At 37.7% G+C, this 17,964-nt stretch overlaps 1 protein-coding gene across 3 annotated transcripts in view; it reads right to left on the minus strand.

Annotated features, from left to right (window-relative positions):
- Window positions 1-17,964, minus strand: part of LOC122805489 (phosphomethylethanolamine N-methyltransferase-like) — a 465,550-nt gene that overhangs the window by 382,398 nt on the left and 65,188 nt on the right. The gene's annotated exons all lie outside the window — the stretch shown is intronic.

Here is a 17,964-nt window from a genome sequence, read left to right on the forward strand (position 1 = left end):
GGGGCAGCACTCTGCTGGGATAGATATTTGCCCTTTTGGTGGGAGGGGAGAAGTTTGCGCTGAACCTGTCAGCTAGGATGTTGGCAATGTCTGTGGGATCAGTGTATTTTTTGTCATTTTGGACTAATTCTGAGCATATCTGGGAATTCCCACCCAGGTTCCTAACATAACTAAAGAAAGCCTTGTGATTATCCTTAGTGTCCTGTGCAATTTTTCTCTCGATGCTGGCCTTTGACGATTTTATGAGTGCCCTTAGTTTTTTGCTAATACTGATCAGAGATGCCTTCCCTTTTTGGGATTTTGCTCTATCATGTAGTAGCTTCCTCCTTTTATTGTATAGTTTGTTTATGGCTGGGGTCCACCAGACAGGTAGCTGAACTCACTAAACTAGGTAGAAATCCCTATGTCACAAAATGGGTTGCCAACTGGCTCACTGACAGAACCCACACTGTAAAAGTTGAGACTCCAAATCTGACTTCAAACCAGTGACAAGTGGAGTACCACAGAGTTCAGTCCTGGGACCTCTCCTGTTTGGTATCTACTTCTCAGAAGTACAGGCTAACTCAAAAGGCCTTTGGGTAATGAAGTTCGCAGATTACTGCAAACTAGCAGCCATAGTCGAGTCCCCAAATGATGTGGACATCCTACAGAAGGACCTCACTGAGACAGATGCCTGGTGTCAGAGCCATGGCCTCAAGCTCAATGCCAAAAAGTGCACTCTCATCTCCTTTGGTAAAAACTCTTGTACCCATGAACTACCATATAGGCGGCAGTCTACTTAACGCCAAATGTGTGATAAGAGACCTTGGGACCCAGGGGTGACAGTAGTCTCTCCTTTGATAATCACATCACCTCAGTAGTCAGGAAATCCTTCTATGTGGCACACCTCATCACAAAAGGGTTCTCATCCAGGAAAAAAGAGGTCATTGTTCCCCATTACTAGACACTCATTAGACCCATTATAGAGTACAACACCCCTTTTGGAATGTACCTCACAAGACATCTGTAGAAGCTGGAAAGGCCACAGAAGTACCTAACAGAGAGGATTACTAGCCTCAAACAGATGCCCTACACTGACCGTCTTAAAAAACTCCAGCTTTATTCCGTAGCGTATCACCTACTCTGAGGTGATCTCTGTCTAACATATAAAGCTATTTCAAACCCAGAGCTGTTGGACATGCTACACCTAAAGAAATCCCAATCCCTCTGAGCTACACACTCTAGGAACCTAAACCTTGTCATCACAATAAGCAGGACATGCTGGAGGGATAGATTCCTGTCCCAGAGACTTCCCATACTCTAGAACAAGCTACTCATCTATGTCAAGTAAAGTTCCTCATTAGCACTCTTCAAGAAAAATCTTGATGAGTGGATGGGAAATAGGAAATACAACCAGGGGATCACTTTTGCGGCTCTGCTCGACCGGGACACAGGAAAATAACTTTCTTGGGTGGCGTAAACCAGGGAACCTTGTTGACTAGGCTTACTTAGGCCCTTGGGCCGATAGCCTAGTACCTACCTATGAACCTATAATAAAAAAAACAATAGTGCTTTAGTTACAGTTCTTCAATATTTCTATCATCTTACCAAAAAGCAGCCTGGCTTCATTCTCACCATCTCAGAATGAAAGATTTGAAGACTATGCACCATAGTGCATGATGGAAAAAAATCTTAAGTTTACTGAAAAACAAATATTTACAGTACAAAAAAAAGAACTACATAAACCTACATAGATGTGTTAAACAAAAATAATCTCCGCACTGTAAAAAACAATCACAGGAAAAGGAAAAATAATCAGTTCAACTAAAATTCCTTTTTTTGAAACAATTAATTTTAACATTTACAAATTGTTCAACTTCCTATAACAAAAGTACATCACCACACCTACCCTTCCAAATATGCCCAGAACAACACAACATATCCTCTTTTTATCATGCAAATGGCCATAATGTAATACAGCCACAGTAATTTTCATCCCCTTTACATGTAAAATATTTTTCAATTATTTTAAAGTATAAAACCATACATGACAAAGATTCAACCTCACAACAACCCTGTGCCGAACAAGTCTCATTTAGAGACCTGCTTACATTTCATCAGACATTTCAATAGTATATTTTGTAAGGGCCGATGCAAGATACCCCCCCCCCAATTCAAACATGTAGTACTCCATGTATGATTCTTTTCTTCCGATGTATCTATCCAATAAAATGACAGTACAATGGTCTTACACCATAACAGTCTATATCTCCAAATTATTACTGCGCAACTTTCACACTTAATTTTTTAGAATTGTTAGTTCCTCTTGTATCGTTTCTTCCTCCCCTTCAAACAGCCTCCCCAAATTCCTTATATTTCATACTTAGAGCCACTTTTGATACTGAATCTGACAGGCTACACAGAATTCCTAACACAAGAAGTAAATATAAACATACTGGAGATCAAACAAGATTCAACAGACCCATATCAACTTTTTTCTTTGACATCATATACAACATCCCTGTTAATGGGGTTTAAAGATGGACCCCAGAAATTACAATGACTGCATTTAATATTTATTTCTCCAATTTCTCAAGCAAACTAATCCCAACCTCCTTAATAATGAAAGTAAGCCAAAGCAAAATAATTTAATAACGCCTCTGTCTTATAAGGACCCTAAAAACATTGCATGCTGAAGTAGTATCTCTGGCTACTTGCAGATCATCTCTCCTTCCCTTAAGCATACATTCTCTCCCATCAAAGGTAATATCCAACACTTTTACCTAATTTGTTGTAAGGCGAATATTTCCAGTTTTCACAGAATCCTCAAAACCTTTTTTTTTATTTTGTATGTAATGGAAACCTCACACTGAAAAATATCTTGAAAAGTCAAATCAGCTTAATCTTCCATTTTCTTTTATATTTGAAAGCAATAATAATAACATCAGCATACGAAAATACAGCTGGTAATAGAACTCTGTTTCACAAATCCCACCTTCCACTACCCACATGTTTTGTACGTACTAATTGCTCCCCTCATAACTAAGGTGGTCAAAAGCTTATTTAAGTGGCATGTGCTTAATTGCCCAGGAAGCTTTTATCTGCCAATATGTCTTTAAGCCAACCTGTCAATTTGAAGGCTAAGACTTCTCTTACCAGATCAAAAATAAAGTACAAAAGAGTTAGAATCACAGCCTTAACCTAAAACAGTATCAAGACAGGCTGATGTAATGGCTGACAGACTGACTACAGTCGCAGAATTCACGTTTTTTTTTTTTTTTTTTTTTTTTTTTTTAAACAAACCTCGGATTCAGTAGAAATAATAGGAAATAACAGTGGCTGTACATAACAATGCTCATCTTCCCTGCACTGCTGTCTAAAGTCACCTAAAGAAAACTAACTAATGTAAAGAGGCGAAACTTATGCCAGCAGATGCCAAATTCATTTTGCGTGGTCCAAACAGGAAGGCGATTAATTTCTAGTAAGTTTACCTATTATCCAGTCTGCATATAAGCAATCTAAAATTGGGATTATTCACCAATAAAAACACAAGCATGCATACTAACACACCCCTAGTGTATTAACTCATATAAGAAGCAACTGCAGTGAGAATATGAAAACAAGAATTCCTTAATGTTGAATGTTGGCTTACACTGGAGCAGACTGCAGCAACAGTTTTTGTAGAGTATAAAAATATGTGATCACCCCGAAATATACTGCACCTGCAAGGGAGGGGGTGGTTGACCAATATGATGGATTAAGTAGATTTTAGTAGCTCTGCACCACTCAAAAGTTTTGACAGGATGCTATTATCAAAGTTAATTCAGTCAGTGTTAATAGCAAATTTAACAGTTTGGCAATTATATAACTAATTTACAATTATTTACACCGCGTTAATCGAGCAGAATCAGAGCTAGAACCCAGAGTGGCATAAGCACCTCTTGCCCTGCCATGAATATTAATGCCGTAAGCATGGCTCACTACATTTAGCCTTCTGTTTTCAGAAGCAATTTTTAAAAACAGTTTATTTATAAATCAGTATGAAATGATCTTTTGTTTTTTCTATTAAAAAGTGTTTTCGTGTATAAAGATGTATGCAATTTTTTTATACAAAAACAAAAGATTGTTTCACACTTTTTAAATATGACCTTTAAATGATTTGCACATTTAATATCCAAACTGGCTCATCAATATGCATTTTCACAGTTGTGGCAATTTTCCATCATAACTCTCAACCAATCAGGGACAAATCCAGAAATAATCAGGAACAATCAGGGACAGTTTTAAATATTAGCACTATTAACTTGAGACATTGACAGAATAAAAGAATGTGAACTGATATACATTTTCTGAACTAAGCAGACTATATCTCTAATTGCTATCATTATTCACTAAGTGTAGTTCACCACCTTTTCTGCAACAGTCACCAGTTTTAAGAGGATTTAAGAGGGAGAGACGCAAAATATGAGTAAAAATCAGGGACAGTTGAGATGTATGTTTTCTGTTAATATAAATATTTTTATTGTACCAAGCTTGAGCTCCCACACTTGTTTAAGTAGTAAAAGTCAGTTTAGTATGATTGAATGCTTGAGATAAAAAAGTTATGTAATCACTGACTTTTCACTGCACAACAGGATGGACTTCCAGGGTACAGCTTCCTGTTTGGTATACAGTCAAGCAGGGAAAGAAAACAGTTCCGTTTACCGGCTTTATACATTCTTTTCGCTTTAAGTGAGTGTTCATCTAATATCATAAATATGTCTAGAATTACTTATTTTCTTGTAGAGATATGTTTGTCACTGGAAAAATGAACAAAACACAGTGTGAGGTGATAAAAGGGTGTTAAATCAGACACAACAGAATTTGTTTTTGAATGCTGACTCATATGTAGCAGTATGTCTATACTTAACAATTCATTTTTTCACTGTCCTCTTTCCCAGTGTTAAATGCTTTGTTTTAATCTGACTTATTAACACACATGTTATGAGTGTAAGTGTGCGTGGCTGTCACTTTCCAGGACTTTTTCTTGACAGAAAGGAAAGCCTTATTTGCATGTTAACTGTGCTGTCAGAGTAGTTTTTTTTTTTTTTTGTTTTTTTGTTTGTTTCTTTTAGTTAGCAACCTGGGAAGTCTGAAATGTGATCGTTAGCAGACACTTAAAGCTGATCAAAAGTATTCTAAGATTTCTATGCTTTCCAGTAAATTACATACTTTTTTAACAGTACAATATTCTTAATATAGATTAGTTAAAGCTAGAATATGTATGCATTACACATTCAAATACAGCAATTCAATGCAACTATCTCTCACTTATTAGAGTGAATATTATGCAATATGGAAACTACTCAAAGTTTTTTTGTCCTCGCACCTGGAAGCTCCAATGTCCGCAGTGGTGGTGCTGTGGTAGCGTTGTCGCCTCACAATAAGATGCTGTCCGGTTCGATTCTCAGCTAGAGCGTCTTCTGCATGGAGACATGCGTGAATGGATGCACCTTTGTTGAAGGTTGTGCGTCAGGGCTGGTAACTCGGCATGTAAAAATCAACTACCAATCATTAGCGGACCGGAGTTCTGCTGTGGCGACCCCTAATCGGGAAAAGCCGAAAGACACAACAACAACAACCTGGAAGCTCCAATGAACAGAGCAGTACCCCAAGGCTCTCCCTTGTATGTATCTTGTACCGATACCACCAAAGCAATTTAGACGTGTGTCCAAATAGCTTTAAGCTAATCGAACCAGGTCGAGCTACGAGCTTAATACAGATCTTAAGAGATTTTTATTCAAAATGCTGCAGAAGATTCTCCTGTACAATCAAAAAAAAAAAAGACATGGTGACTCTTTGATTCTTCTTTATTGTACGATCTTTTCAGAAGTTAGGTCTCTTGCTTCTTCTTCTTCAAATCATTTTCTTCTGAAAAGATCATACAATAAAGGAGAATCTCATTTGAAGAAAAAGGATCAAGAGTCACCGTATCTTTTTTTTTTTATTGTACAGGAGAATCTTCTGCAGCATTTTGAAAAAAATCTCTTAAGCTCTATGTTAAGCTCAGAGCTCGACCTCCTGGTTCGATTAGCTTAAATTCAGACACACATCTAAACTAATCAGACTTGAGAAAGTTAGCAATACAAACGTTAAGAATTTGAAGTTTAGTGGTTAATGAAGTAGAATGAAGCTGTGAACTTTTGACAGATTCTTTCTTGGGTTTCAGAGTGATATCCTCAGCCTTCACAAGTTCATAGGTAGGTACTAGGCTATCGGCCCTGAGGCCTATACAAGCCCAGCCAAAAAGGTACCCTAGCTTTTGCCACCCAAGAAAATTATTTTCCTGTGCCACTGTCGAGCAGAGCCACAGAGGTGATCCCCGGGGTGAATTTCCTATTTCCCATCCAATCATCAAGATTTTTCTTGAAGAGTGCTAATGAGGAGCTTTGTTTGATATAGATAGGTAGTTTATTCCAGAGTATGGGAAGTCTCTGGGACAGGAATCTATCCCTCCGGCATGTTTTGTTTATTGTGGTGACAAGGTTTAGGTCCGTAGAGCATGTAGCTCGGAGGGATTGGGATTTCTTTAAGTGGAACATGTCCAACAGCTCTGGGTTTGACATAGATTTGCATGTTAGGCAGAGAGCACCTCTGAGTAAGCGATATGCGATGGAGTAAAGCTGGAGTTTTTTGAGACGGTCTGTGTAGGGCATCTGTTTGAGGCTGGTAATCCTCTTTGTGAGGTATTTCTGCGGCTTTTCCAGTTGTTGTAGATGTCTTGTGAGGTACATACCAAAAGGGGTGTTGTACTCTATAATGGGTCTAATGAGTGGAGGGGAACAATGACCTCTTTTTTTCTGGATAAGAAACCTTTTGTGATGAGGTGTGCCACGTAGAAGGATTTCCTGACTACTGTGGCGATGTGATTATCAAAGGAGAGACTACTGTCCACCTGTGTCCCAAGTTCTCTTATCACACTTTCAGTGTTAAGTATACTACCGTCTATGTTGTAGTTCATGGGTACAGAGTTTTTACCAAAGGGGATGACAATGCACTTTTTGGTACTGAGCTTGTGGCCATGGCTTTGACACCAGGCATCTGTCTCAGTGAGGCCCTTTTGTAGGATGTCCACATCGTTAAGAGTTTCGATTATGGCTCCTAGTTTGCAGTCATCTGCGAACTTCATTAGCCAAAGACCTTCTGTGTTAGCCTGTACTTCAGAGAAGTAGATACCAAACAGGAGAGGACCCAGGACTGAACCCTGTGGTACTCCACTTGTCACTGGTCTGAAGTCGGACTTGGAGTCCGCTACTTTCACAGTGTGGGTTCTGTCAGTGAGCCAGTTGGCAACCCATCTTGTGACATAGGGATTTATACCTAGTTTAATGAGTTTATCTATAATTCCAGAGTGGGGGATGGTGTCAAAAGCCTTGGCATCTGACTACTATACGACTCTGGGCAAATTGCTTAATCAAACTGTGCTTTGGGGGTTTTGGGACACTCAAATGATCTGCTCAGTATTCTCCCTGTCTGCATGCCTGATGGCTACTTATGAACATAAAGTTTCAACAAATGTTTAAATGAACACCAACTACTGTATGATAAGGGAAGAGAAAATAAAACAGATTTTATTTTTTTTCTTTACAATACATATTATTGGTACATATTAATTAAAGTAAGTTTGCATGTTTTAAGTATTCAGATGTGATTACCAAAAGATTGTTATACAAGTACCTCTAACATCACAAAAATGAGGCCATGGGATGTCAAAGCAAATGGCATAAGACTTTACTTCTGGAAGCTGAATAGTCTTAAAGTTAACATGAGTGTTGAGAAGACTCTGAAGTTTGGGAGTTAATGCATTGGACTGAGCTATGAACTCCTGACAGGTTTCTTCTTGTGGACCAGGGTTTAATCCCCACAGCCTTCATCTGTCTGCTATGTAACTGAACAGACTACCTAACCACACAGTGGCTTTCGGAAGCTGCAACAGTGACCCCAATAATCTCCTTGGCTGCATGCCTGGTGACTATCTATGAACTTATGGACTGAGCAAGTTTTTAAATTAATTCAAAATACTATGTGAGATAATGACAGATATGAATTTAAAACTGACATATTTATTTTGTAATACAATATTGGCAGTACATATTAGTTAAGGCGGGCATGTGTATGCATTGAGAATTTGGATATGGTTTTTAACTGACTGTTGTGTGAGCACCTGCTACACAAAAATGATGGTTATTGGAGACTTCAGACAGCGCAGTGAATGGCACATGACTTTGGTTAACTTGAATAGTGTTGAGAAAGTTAATGATGTGGATGTTTGGGAGAATTTGAGGTTTAGCAATTGTTGTGTTCGATTGAAAATATAAGCTGTTAACAGGCTGTTTCTTGCGGTCCACAGTTTGATTCCCAGTGCCTTTGTCTGTCTTTTGTTATACACTGGGCAGAATACTTGACCAGAGACTGCTTTGAGATTTTGGGAGGCTGGGATGGTCTCCTCAACGGTCTCTGACTGTATACCTGTGGACTACCTCAGATCCTAGAAATTAAACATGTTTAAATGAACATAATAAATAAAGAATAAATACAAACTACATAATGATGGTGGGGGAGATGAAAGCTGAAACAGTTTTTTTTTTTTTGTTCTATAGTAATGTTGATATATACTGACTGAAAAGTGAACACATGCTTTGAGAATTCAAAAAGGGTTAATGAAAGATCACTGTATATGTACCTTTAGCTTCACACAGACAGTGGTGATAGTTGCAGATGTCAGCATAGTTGGAATATGACAACCTGTGGAATTGAAATAGTCTTGAAAAGGCTAATGATATGAGTATTGGGGAAAGTTGGAGGCTTGTTGAGTGGTGCGGTGGACAGAAATGCTGAGCTGTTGATAGGCTGTTTCTTATGGTCCACGCTTTGATTCACACAACATTTTCTGCTTACTGTGCAACTCTGACTAGGCAGATTGGCTAGAACGTGCCCTGTTTTTTTTTGAGAAACTGGGACAGTCTCCTTGACCACCTAGTAGCTACCTATAACCTAAAGATTAAACATGCATTTAAATCTATATAAAATAATAAATAATAATATAAATTAAACCATAATTATTTATTTTATTTTGACCACTGTAATTTAGATTATTTTTAATATACTTATAAATATCCTTTATAAAACGTTTATTTGATGATACACAATTGTCTACATATTTAAGGGGCAACTAGGATAATTGGGTGTAACAGAGTAAAATAGAATTAGAAAGGTAGTTTGAATGTGATTTCTATTCAAACTAGAAGAAGTAACTCCCACGGAAGAGAATTCCTTTACTTTTAGTCTAGTTATTTTTAATATTGTTAATGCTTAGCTTTTTGTCTCTATGTAAAAAAAAGAGCTTTAGGCAATAGTTTTATTTTTCTGTTCAACCATTATTCAAAGAATCTCAATTACTAAGGCTATCAGATCCAGATCAAGCACGAGGTAACCTAGGCAGTTGCCTAGGGCCTGCTGGCTTGGGTAGGGGGCCCACTGGCTGGGAGACTACCACAACATTTAATTAATAATTTTAAAAAATTACCTTTCTTCCTTAAGGCTGTACTCTGCATCTATGCATGTGTCCTTAGTAGCGTCTTTGCATGTGTAATACTAAACACACACATACAAAACTCTTTTGTATGAAGAACCAAGCATGGCATTTGTGTATGTGTGTCTGCGTGTGTGCGTGTGTGTGTGTGTGTGTGTGTGTGTGTGTGTGTGTGTGTGTGTGTGTGTGTGATATGCCCTAGTTGGGCATGGCAGGTTGATTAATTAACTTGCTCAAGTTGTTAACTTCTTCAGGCTAAAACCCTGTACCTTAATTACAGGATTCAAGAGCCTGAATCCCCTATACCAACTACCAGACTGCCACCAGGAGTGCATTTTCAAGGAATTGTGAGTTTCAGTGCATTTTGAAGAAATTGTGAGTTTTAACGTAATAGAAGGTTACTGCTGCTCATGCTAAGTCTGTTTCAATGTACAACTGCTTTGTTTAATAAATGGCCATCATCATGTTTGTGCTACAGAGTTTAAAAGCAGTGTTAGTAGCATAATACAGTAGCATACTTGCCTTTGGTACAGAAGCCTGGGGGTTCTACTCCCATACCATGTAGGTGGATTGCTGATACTGTGGTGCATTTTAAGGGTGATGGGGTGCTGCCATTCCTGAATGTGTCCTCCTTTGAATGAGATGCCTAGTAACTACAAACCTGCTGCTGGTTTGCCAGCCATTCCCTATGGAAGTACTACCAGTTTACCAATTTAGTTTTAATGTAACATGGGCGATTTATTCTTCAAGGGTAGCAGGGACCGAATTTGTACGTGAAACTCTGAAATACAAAGTTGTTTGCCACCAGCAACTTCTTCATTGGTTACAGATCTTTTTAATGTGGAATTATTCAAATGTTTTTACTTCTGCAGTGATTGTGCATATTAACTGATATTGGTGGATAGTAATGACAGAAGTTTGAGTGGCATTTTATGGTTGAAATGTTCTGAAATGGGTTGTTTTGTCATTACTGATTCATATGTTTTTGTCTTTGCTTACTGGAAAATGTTCAAAACTACAAGTGGTGCTGTATTACACAAGAAATATAATTTAATACAACCAGATAGGTGAATTAAAGGGCAGCCGGGGTGGTGCAGTGGTTAGTTTTGCCACCTCACAGCAAGATGTTCTGCAGTTCGATCCTTGGCTGGGGTGCCTTCTGTGGGGAGTCTGCATGTCCTCCCTGTGGCCGCGTGGGTTTCCTCTGGGTGTTTCAGTTTCCTTCCACATCCCAAAGACATGCTGTAGGTGGACTGGACACTCTAAATTGGCCCTAGGTGTGACTGCGTGATTATGTGTGCCTTCTGTGGAAGGTTGGGTGCCAGGCTGGCAACTCGACACTGTAAAACTCCACTGCCAATCATGAGCAGACAGGTGATCCACTATGGCGACCCCTAACCAGGAAAAGCTGAAAGAAGAAGAAGAAGGTAGGTGAATTAAGAATTAAAGAACACATGCATATATGCATGGTCCAAAAATGTGTGCAAGGGGCCTATGGTTTGAAAATAGCCCAAAGATAAACAATCTGCCACTGGCCAGATGCATATTCTTGAAATGTGAGTTTCAATGTCATTTCAATGAATGTGAGTTTCAAGGATAGAGAGGTTTACTGTCCATGCTAAGTCTGTTTTTGTTGTGAGACTGTACTGTTTTCTTTAGAAAATGGCTATCAGCGTTTGTGCTATAAAATCTGAAATAAAAGTTTTAAATTAAATCCAAATATCTCCAATCAGTGCAGAAGAAAAGAAGTGAATAGTACGCACATTGACAGGTTCGAACAGTGTTGATGGTAACTGGGGAGAAATAGCCAAGTAATGGGACAATGGCTGTGGGGGGGGGGGTGATCTATTACCCTGAATAGGGGCCCATTTGACCATGATCCAGCTCTGACAGATATCACAGAGTAATAATAAGTAATAACAATATATATATGACTGATAAAAATGTGTTCCTTTAAATGTAAACTGCCTCAACACCAGCAATAAGAAATGTATTTGTTTAAATTAAAAAATGCACAAGTGGCTTTTTTGCAAAAAACAAATTTATTGCAAAATATTACTAGATGAAATACAAAGGGGTATACAGCACTAGTAAGTTCGAGATTTAAAGAAAAAGGTAACAAAATCTTATGGAGAAATTCTACTATAATGCCTAGAGTTTTTGGCTTTTACTATGACACTAAAGGTATGATGTGTTTAGTCACTACTGAATATCAAAAAAGAATATTAACCTTACCAAATATGTACTGGATTCTAGAGAATGAAATTAATTAACTAGGAAGTATCTGAAAGTTTGACTTCAAACATTAAGGCAAATGTAATGGCAGGAAACTATCTGTATACTTAAAGAAAATTATACCAGTGCAATTAACAAGCTTACAATTTCAGTATCAGCTAAGGGTTTTGTAAGCTTTACTGGCTTACTTAATGGGATTACTATCATGAAAAAGCACAAACGTCATCTTACAGCCTATGAGGGGAAGCTATACAAACCAATAAATAAAATAATCTCAAACAAGAAAAATATGAAGCATTGCTGTCGACAGGGTCTACTAATGTTGCAGTAAGAATAGAATGGGTTTTGGTTTGGGGCTTAAAATGTTTTCACTGAGTTGAGCCACTGGGGAACATATACAGTAGAGAGTTGATTATCCTAACTAATTGGGACCTAGGGTAGTTCAGATAATCAAACTGTTTGGATAATCAAACATACACTGAACCAGATAAAAACTGTTAAAATCTTGATTTTCTGCATGCAGGGAATATACTTTTCAACCAATCAACAATTCCAGTGGACAATAAAGAATATTTTTCACACATGAGCTGGCTACAAGCTCAAAAAACATGCACAAGTGAATACGTATAATATTTACATATTCAGACATCATGATTTTTCCTACCAAAAAAATTTGGAAGACTATGTTCAGATAATTGACGTTTCGGATAATCAACTCTCTACTGTACTACTATCACATAAAATTGGGATAAACTGCACAAGTTGTAACAGGGAAAACAACATTCATACAAGGATATGGCAATGACAACAGTATGTTATAATAACCTGTGCATTCTTCCTCCTTGTCCAGGATGAACAGTTTTCTTTTCTTCATTTAATCACCTTACATATGAACAGCATCTTATATATTAAAAAGTAATGTGATAATCTTCACAAAATTGAATACTATGCCATTTGACAAACTACAGGAAATGGAACAGGAATTCTTCAGTTACTAGTTCATTACTGGTACTTTTTTTCATTATGAATGAAAATCAATATTTATGTCTAGAAAAGAAAAAAAGGCAAATAATGAGATTACTTAAAAAATAATCAACTAAAATGAATTATCTTTAAACAAAACAGCTACACAATTAACTTTAATGTGCATTACAATAACCAATACATCTAATACTTTAAATCAGATTTAGCCACACAAAAATTCAGATGGCAGGACAAAAACAAATTTTATATACTTTTAATGGTTACAGTACAGTGGATCTACTTTTTACTGTCAAGAAATTGCCCACCTTGTCCTGCTAAATGAGTACCATAACAAATGCTCTCCAGTACACTGAGAAAATAAATGAATAGCATCTCCAATTGCTCTGCTTTGTGTGACTTAAGTGAACCTAATCTCTTTATAATCAGTACTCCTATACTGTGTACTCACTGCATACAATGACAAGCACAGCTAACAGTGTGCTGTAAGCAGTATCCATGATAAGTATAATGCCATGTGGCTGTATAAACTGAATTTGATGTACTACAGATCTCTGCAGTACACTGGATTAACTTTTACTCTGTCAAATTATGCTCTACATTGTATGGATGAATGAAAACTGTAATGCAGCAATGTCCTTTACAAACGGCTTACTGACTGCATTTATTTTTATTTATTTACTTTTTATTTTACATTTGATGACCGGGAAAGTCAGACTGGAAGTCCAGTTAATGGGGACGAAAACGCGAGTTTAAACATAAAGCGTTTATGGTTTTAACTTTATTTTAACTTCATTCAATACCTGCTGTTGGATTTAATGAACTTTGGATTTATTTTGGCAATTTCGCTCATCCGTTCTTCTAGCTGTTGCACTCTAGATATTTTCATTGTTTTTTTTTGGGTGCTTTACTCTATTGTTTGTTCCACTTAATACAATGCTACAATACATGTTATAAAATACATAATTGTGTTCTTAAGGCATACAATTAAACATTTAAAAACATATTTAACATTTCTTCATAGACATAAAAATCGATAGCATCAGAATAAAAATGTAACATTTCTTCATAGTCTTTTAAATCAATACTATCGAAATAGACCATTGTTTGGTAAGAATAAGTATTCAGAGGTTAGAAACATAGTTAAGACTAGGTATTCAGAGGTTAGAAACTTATAGGTGATCTTTGGTGGAATCCTTGCAACACTGCAATGTAGTGGATTAGCCTGTGGAGTCACATGTGCACAGCCAGTTGTTAATATAGTGAGTTTTGAGTAGTTTCTTAAATAGTGAAGCAGAGCTTGTAGAACTTATATGATATGTGAGTGAGTTCCAGTTTTTTGCTACTGTACAGCCGAATAGTTTTACCTGCTTCATTCTTATGTTTGATGACATTTATGAGATTACGGTCTGTTGATCTTAAGGTTCAGTGGTGGTGTAGAGCTGTATTAGATCCTGTAGTGCAGGAGTTTTGTCAGAGAGGTAGTACAGTCTCTGGGCTGTGGAGAGTTGAGTAGTAAGAAGTAGTTGTGGCAACTCAAGCAAGTTGAGCTGTCTGAGGGAAAGACAGTGATGGGATCTATTAGAGGCACCTGTAGCAAACTTGGCAATCTTGTTATAGCAAGACAGCATTTTGTTTAGTTTGCTGTGGCGAATATTAGTCAAGATTGGGGAGGCATACAGTAGGGTGGATAATAGGTGTGTTCTAGCAATAGTGGCTTTGGTACAATTAGTCATGAATTGCTTGTTCCGATACAGTAGACCAAGCTTTTTGTTTACTTTTTTCATTGTTTGGGCTATGTGTACGTCAAACTTGAGACTGTTATCAATTACTACTCCTAGGAGTTTAGTGTCAGTTGTTGGGGTGATTGACGTATTATCCTTGGAGTTTATGGTGAAATCATTATTTAGTGCAGGAGATCTACCAGGACTGAAGAGAATTAGTTTTATTTTTTTTGGACTGAGTATAAGTTTAATACTAGAAAACCATGATTCAGCCAGAGTAAAGTCATTCTGTGTTATTGTTTGAAGTTTGCTTAAGGTTGGGGCGACACATATGATAGTAGTATCCTCTGCATATTGCACTATAGTGGCAGAGGGAGAGGATGCAGCTATCTGATTTGTAAATATGGAGAACAGTAAAGGACCAAGTATGGAACCTTGAGGGACTCCTATGGATACAGGTAAAAGGGAGGATAGCTGGTCCTGCCAAAGAACTGCTTGTTGGCAGCCTGTTAAATAGCTGATGAACCATGACATAGTGAGGGAGTTAATTTTAAGGGTAGAGTGAGTTCTGAGAAGCAGGCTGTGACTGACCATATCAAAGGCTTTAGATAAGTCTAAGAATACAGAAGAAATGAAAAGTCCATTGTTTCTATGGGTGTTGACTATGCTGCAGTGGTGGTACTATGGGAGGGTCGAAAGCCATGTTGAGATGTAGATATAAGGTTATTTTTTAGGAGGTATTGCATTAGTTGTGAATGTACTACTCTTTCTAGTATTTTTGATAAAGGAGATAAAATTGCAATTGGGCAGTAATTGGTGAGCTCAAGGGAGTTGCCGCCTTTGTGGAATGGAACACTGCAGTATCAGTCATCAAAATACAACTTCAGTGTTACAATCACTTACTAAAGTTCAGTATCCTTCAGCAACACTGAAATCCTTTCATCAAACATTCTGCTGCTTTCTCAAGTTGATCATCATTATCACATAACCCTCAACACAGATGTGGCTGAGAGACATGACTGTGTAAAGCATCCACAAACTTGACTGATGGATAAAAATAAGTATATCAGTCCCAACCTTGAAGCCTACAGGAATAAAGTCACTGTTATGCCCCAGGTGGCCTGAATTTATCTCAGGTCACTGGAAGGGTTGGGCAGAGAGGAAAGAGTGAGAGGTTGGCTTAGCTGAAAACCAGCAAATATGCAAGAGAAAAAAATACTTTCCTGAAACTAACTAACTTCCATCAAAATACTGCTGCTGTTTTTCGCAAATCACCTCTGGGTTGATGAATAGCATAGAACGAATAGTGTCCATGGTACTATATTTTAATTTACTGCTGTCTTTTACACATTCAAACTCCCATCCCCATAATGGCAAGAATACTGCAGTTCAGTGTGTTATTGCCATACTCTGTCATCATCCCACACTGATCAATCTAATGGTAACAGCAATGCATTGCAGTTTGCCACTGTCACTCACTGCCATCACTACACTCCAGTTATTATCACTACACTCCAGTTATTATAATGGCAAAGTACTCTATTTCAAGTTGCTGCTGTCAGTAACAGACCACCACAACACCCACTATAATGGCTAAAGTGCTGTATTAAAGTTAGCTTCTATCACTCACACCACCCTGACCTGTTATATTGGCAGAAGTAATGCATTTTAATTTGATTGTCATTCACAGTATCCACATTCTGAAAGCTATAATGACACCAGTAGTGCATTTCAGTTTGCTGCCATTATTCACTGCCATGACCACAACCCAACTGCTTATGACCTCAAAAACTGCTTTTAACGTATTCCTGTGATCAGCTTGTTTAAAATATATATGGTACGTTACTGCTTCCGGCCTTGTATGTGGATATAGCACAAACAAATAAATGGGATATGAACATGAAAGTTATAACAGTATTGGCAGTTAATTTCTCATTAATAGTACGATTAAGAATGTTAGGGATTAGATTTCCAGAAGAAATTTTCTATGCTACCTAGCCCCTTTCCTTTACCCAAAATGTTGTTCTGTGCTGCTCAGGACTCTTTTCTAGATATTTCCTGCCTGCATGCGGTTGGAAAAACTAACATTCACAGACAACCAAATGCCTAAAATGCAATATTTAACAGCCACAATTTAGGACAGTTCAATGCACGGAAGGGGTGAGGAAGAAGGGATGCAGCGACTGTCAATGAGAACAAACTGCCAATTCAGTTCTGTCATTATGTATGTATGCCTTCATTCCTTCCTCCACTCCCCCCCCCACCCTTCAATTCAACCAATACATTAAAAACTGCATAAGAAAAACTCATCAAGCACTAGGGATGCTTTACAGAGCCAAAACTTTCTCACCAATGCAAGTAAAACTACACTTGCCACTACTCATCTCCTCCCAACACTACTATATGGCACTCCCATCCTTACTAACCTCCAGGCTTCACAAAAATTGAAAACTTGAACAATCTGTAACAAAGTTGCTTATGCAGCACATACCCCTTTCAGAACCCACCACTGTATAGCACTAACAAGCCTAAACTGGTTGGAACTGCCTCATCAGCTAACATATACACAGCTTCTTACCACCAATAAAATTATCCAGCATCCATCTGCTTCTCCAGCACTAAATAATATTCTACACAACTATGTTCCCAGTCAGTCATTAGGATCCAGTGACCAAAAAGTCCTGTCTATCAACAAATCTATCAAATCTGCTGCGCACTGTCTGTACTCCTACAAGGTTGCTAAGGCCTGGAACCCCCTACCTGTATGCAACATGTCAATTCCTCCCCACACACACACCTTTCAAAACCACTCTGAAAGACATTGTATCCAAAACCTAGATCTGTCCTTGCTCAAAACAGGATAAACTCTACCCCTAAATGTGAGCAGGCACCTTTCCATTCCGTATACCTCCCTACTCTCCCTTCTTCACTTACTTCCTTCTATCAAATTCCCTTCCCTGGTTTTCTATCTAAATATTCCATAAGCCTGTTTTTCTCTCACATCATATTGCAATTTCTGTTTGTATTAGACTAACTTACCTTTAATTTCTCTGCAAACTGTCTAGAATTTCTCTAAATATTAAATGACTGGCATATACTTTGTATCGACTTTTAACTAATGCTTTTATATTATGTCTAATCTGTTATAAGACCTTTGCGGTAATCAAATGTCAATAAATAAATAAATAAAATAAATATGCAAAATCCTTTATCTGACATTAACATTTCCAAAGCTAAACTTCTTGACTGGATCATGCCCGACTATATTAACACCAAACCTAGACTTTAATCTAGAGATCACATCTAGCTTACAGTGTCTCAGAAAATTATTCAGTGATGTCCATGTAGCCACTGCACAAACATCATACAAAGATGCAGTTTTAAAGCACATCTGAAAAATGGCCAGCTTGGACTCATGGTCAGACAATAATATCCTATGTCACTTTTAACAACCATTAATACAACGTAAAAGAC

Source organism: Protopterus annectens, chromosome 6.part1 (genome assembly GCF_019279795.1).
Source record: "Protopterus annectens isolate FY-2018-M chromosome 6.part1, PAN1.0, whole genome shotgun sequence".
NCBI classification, from domain to species: Eukaryota; Metazoa; Chordata; order Ceratodontiformes; family Protopteridae; genus Protopterus; species Protopterus annectens.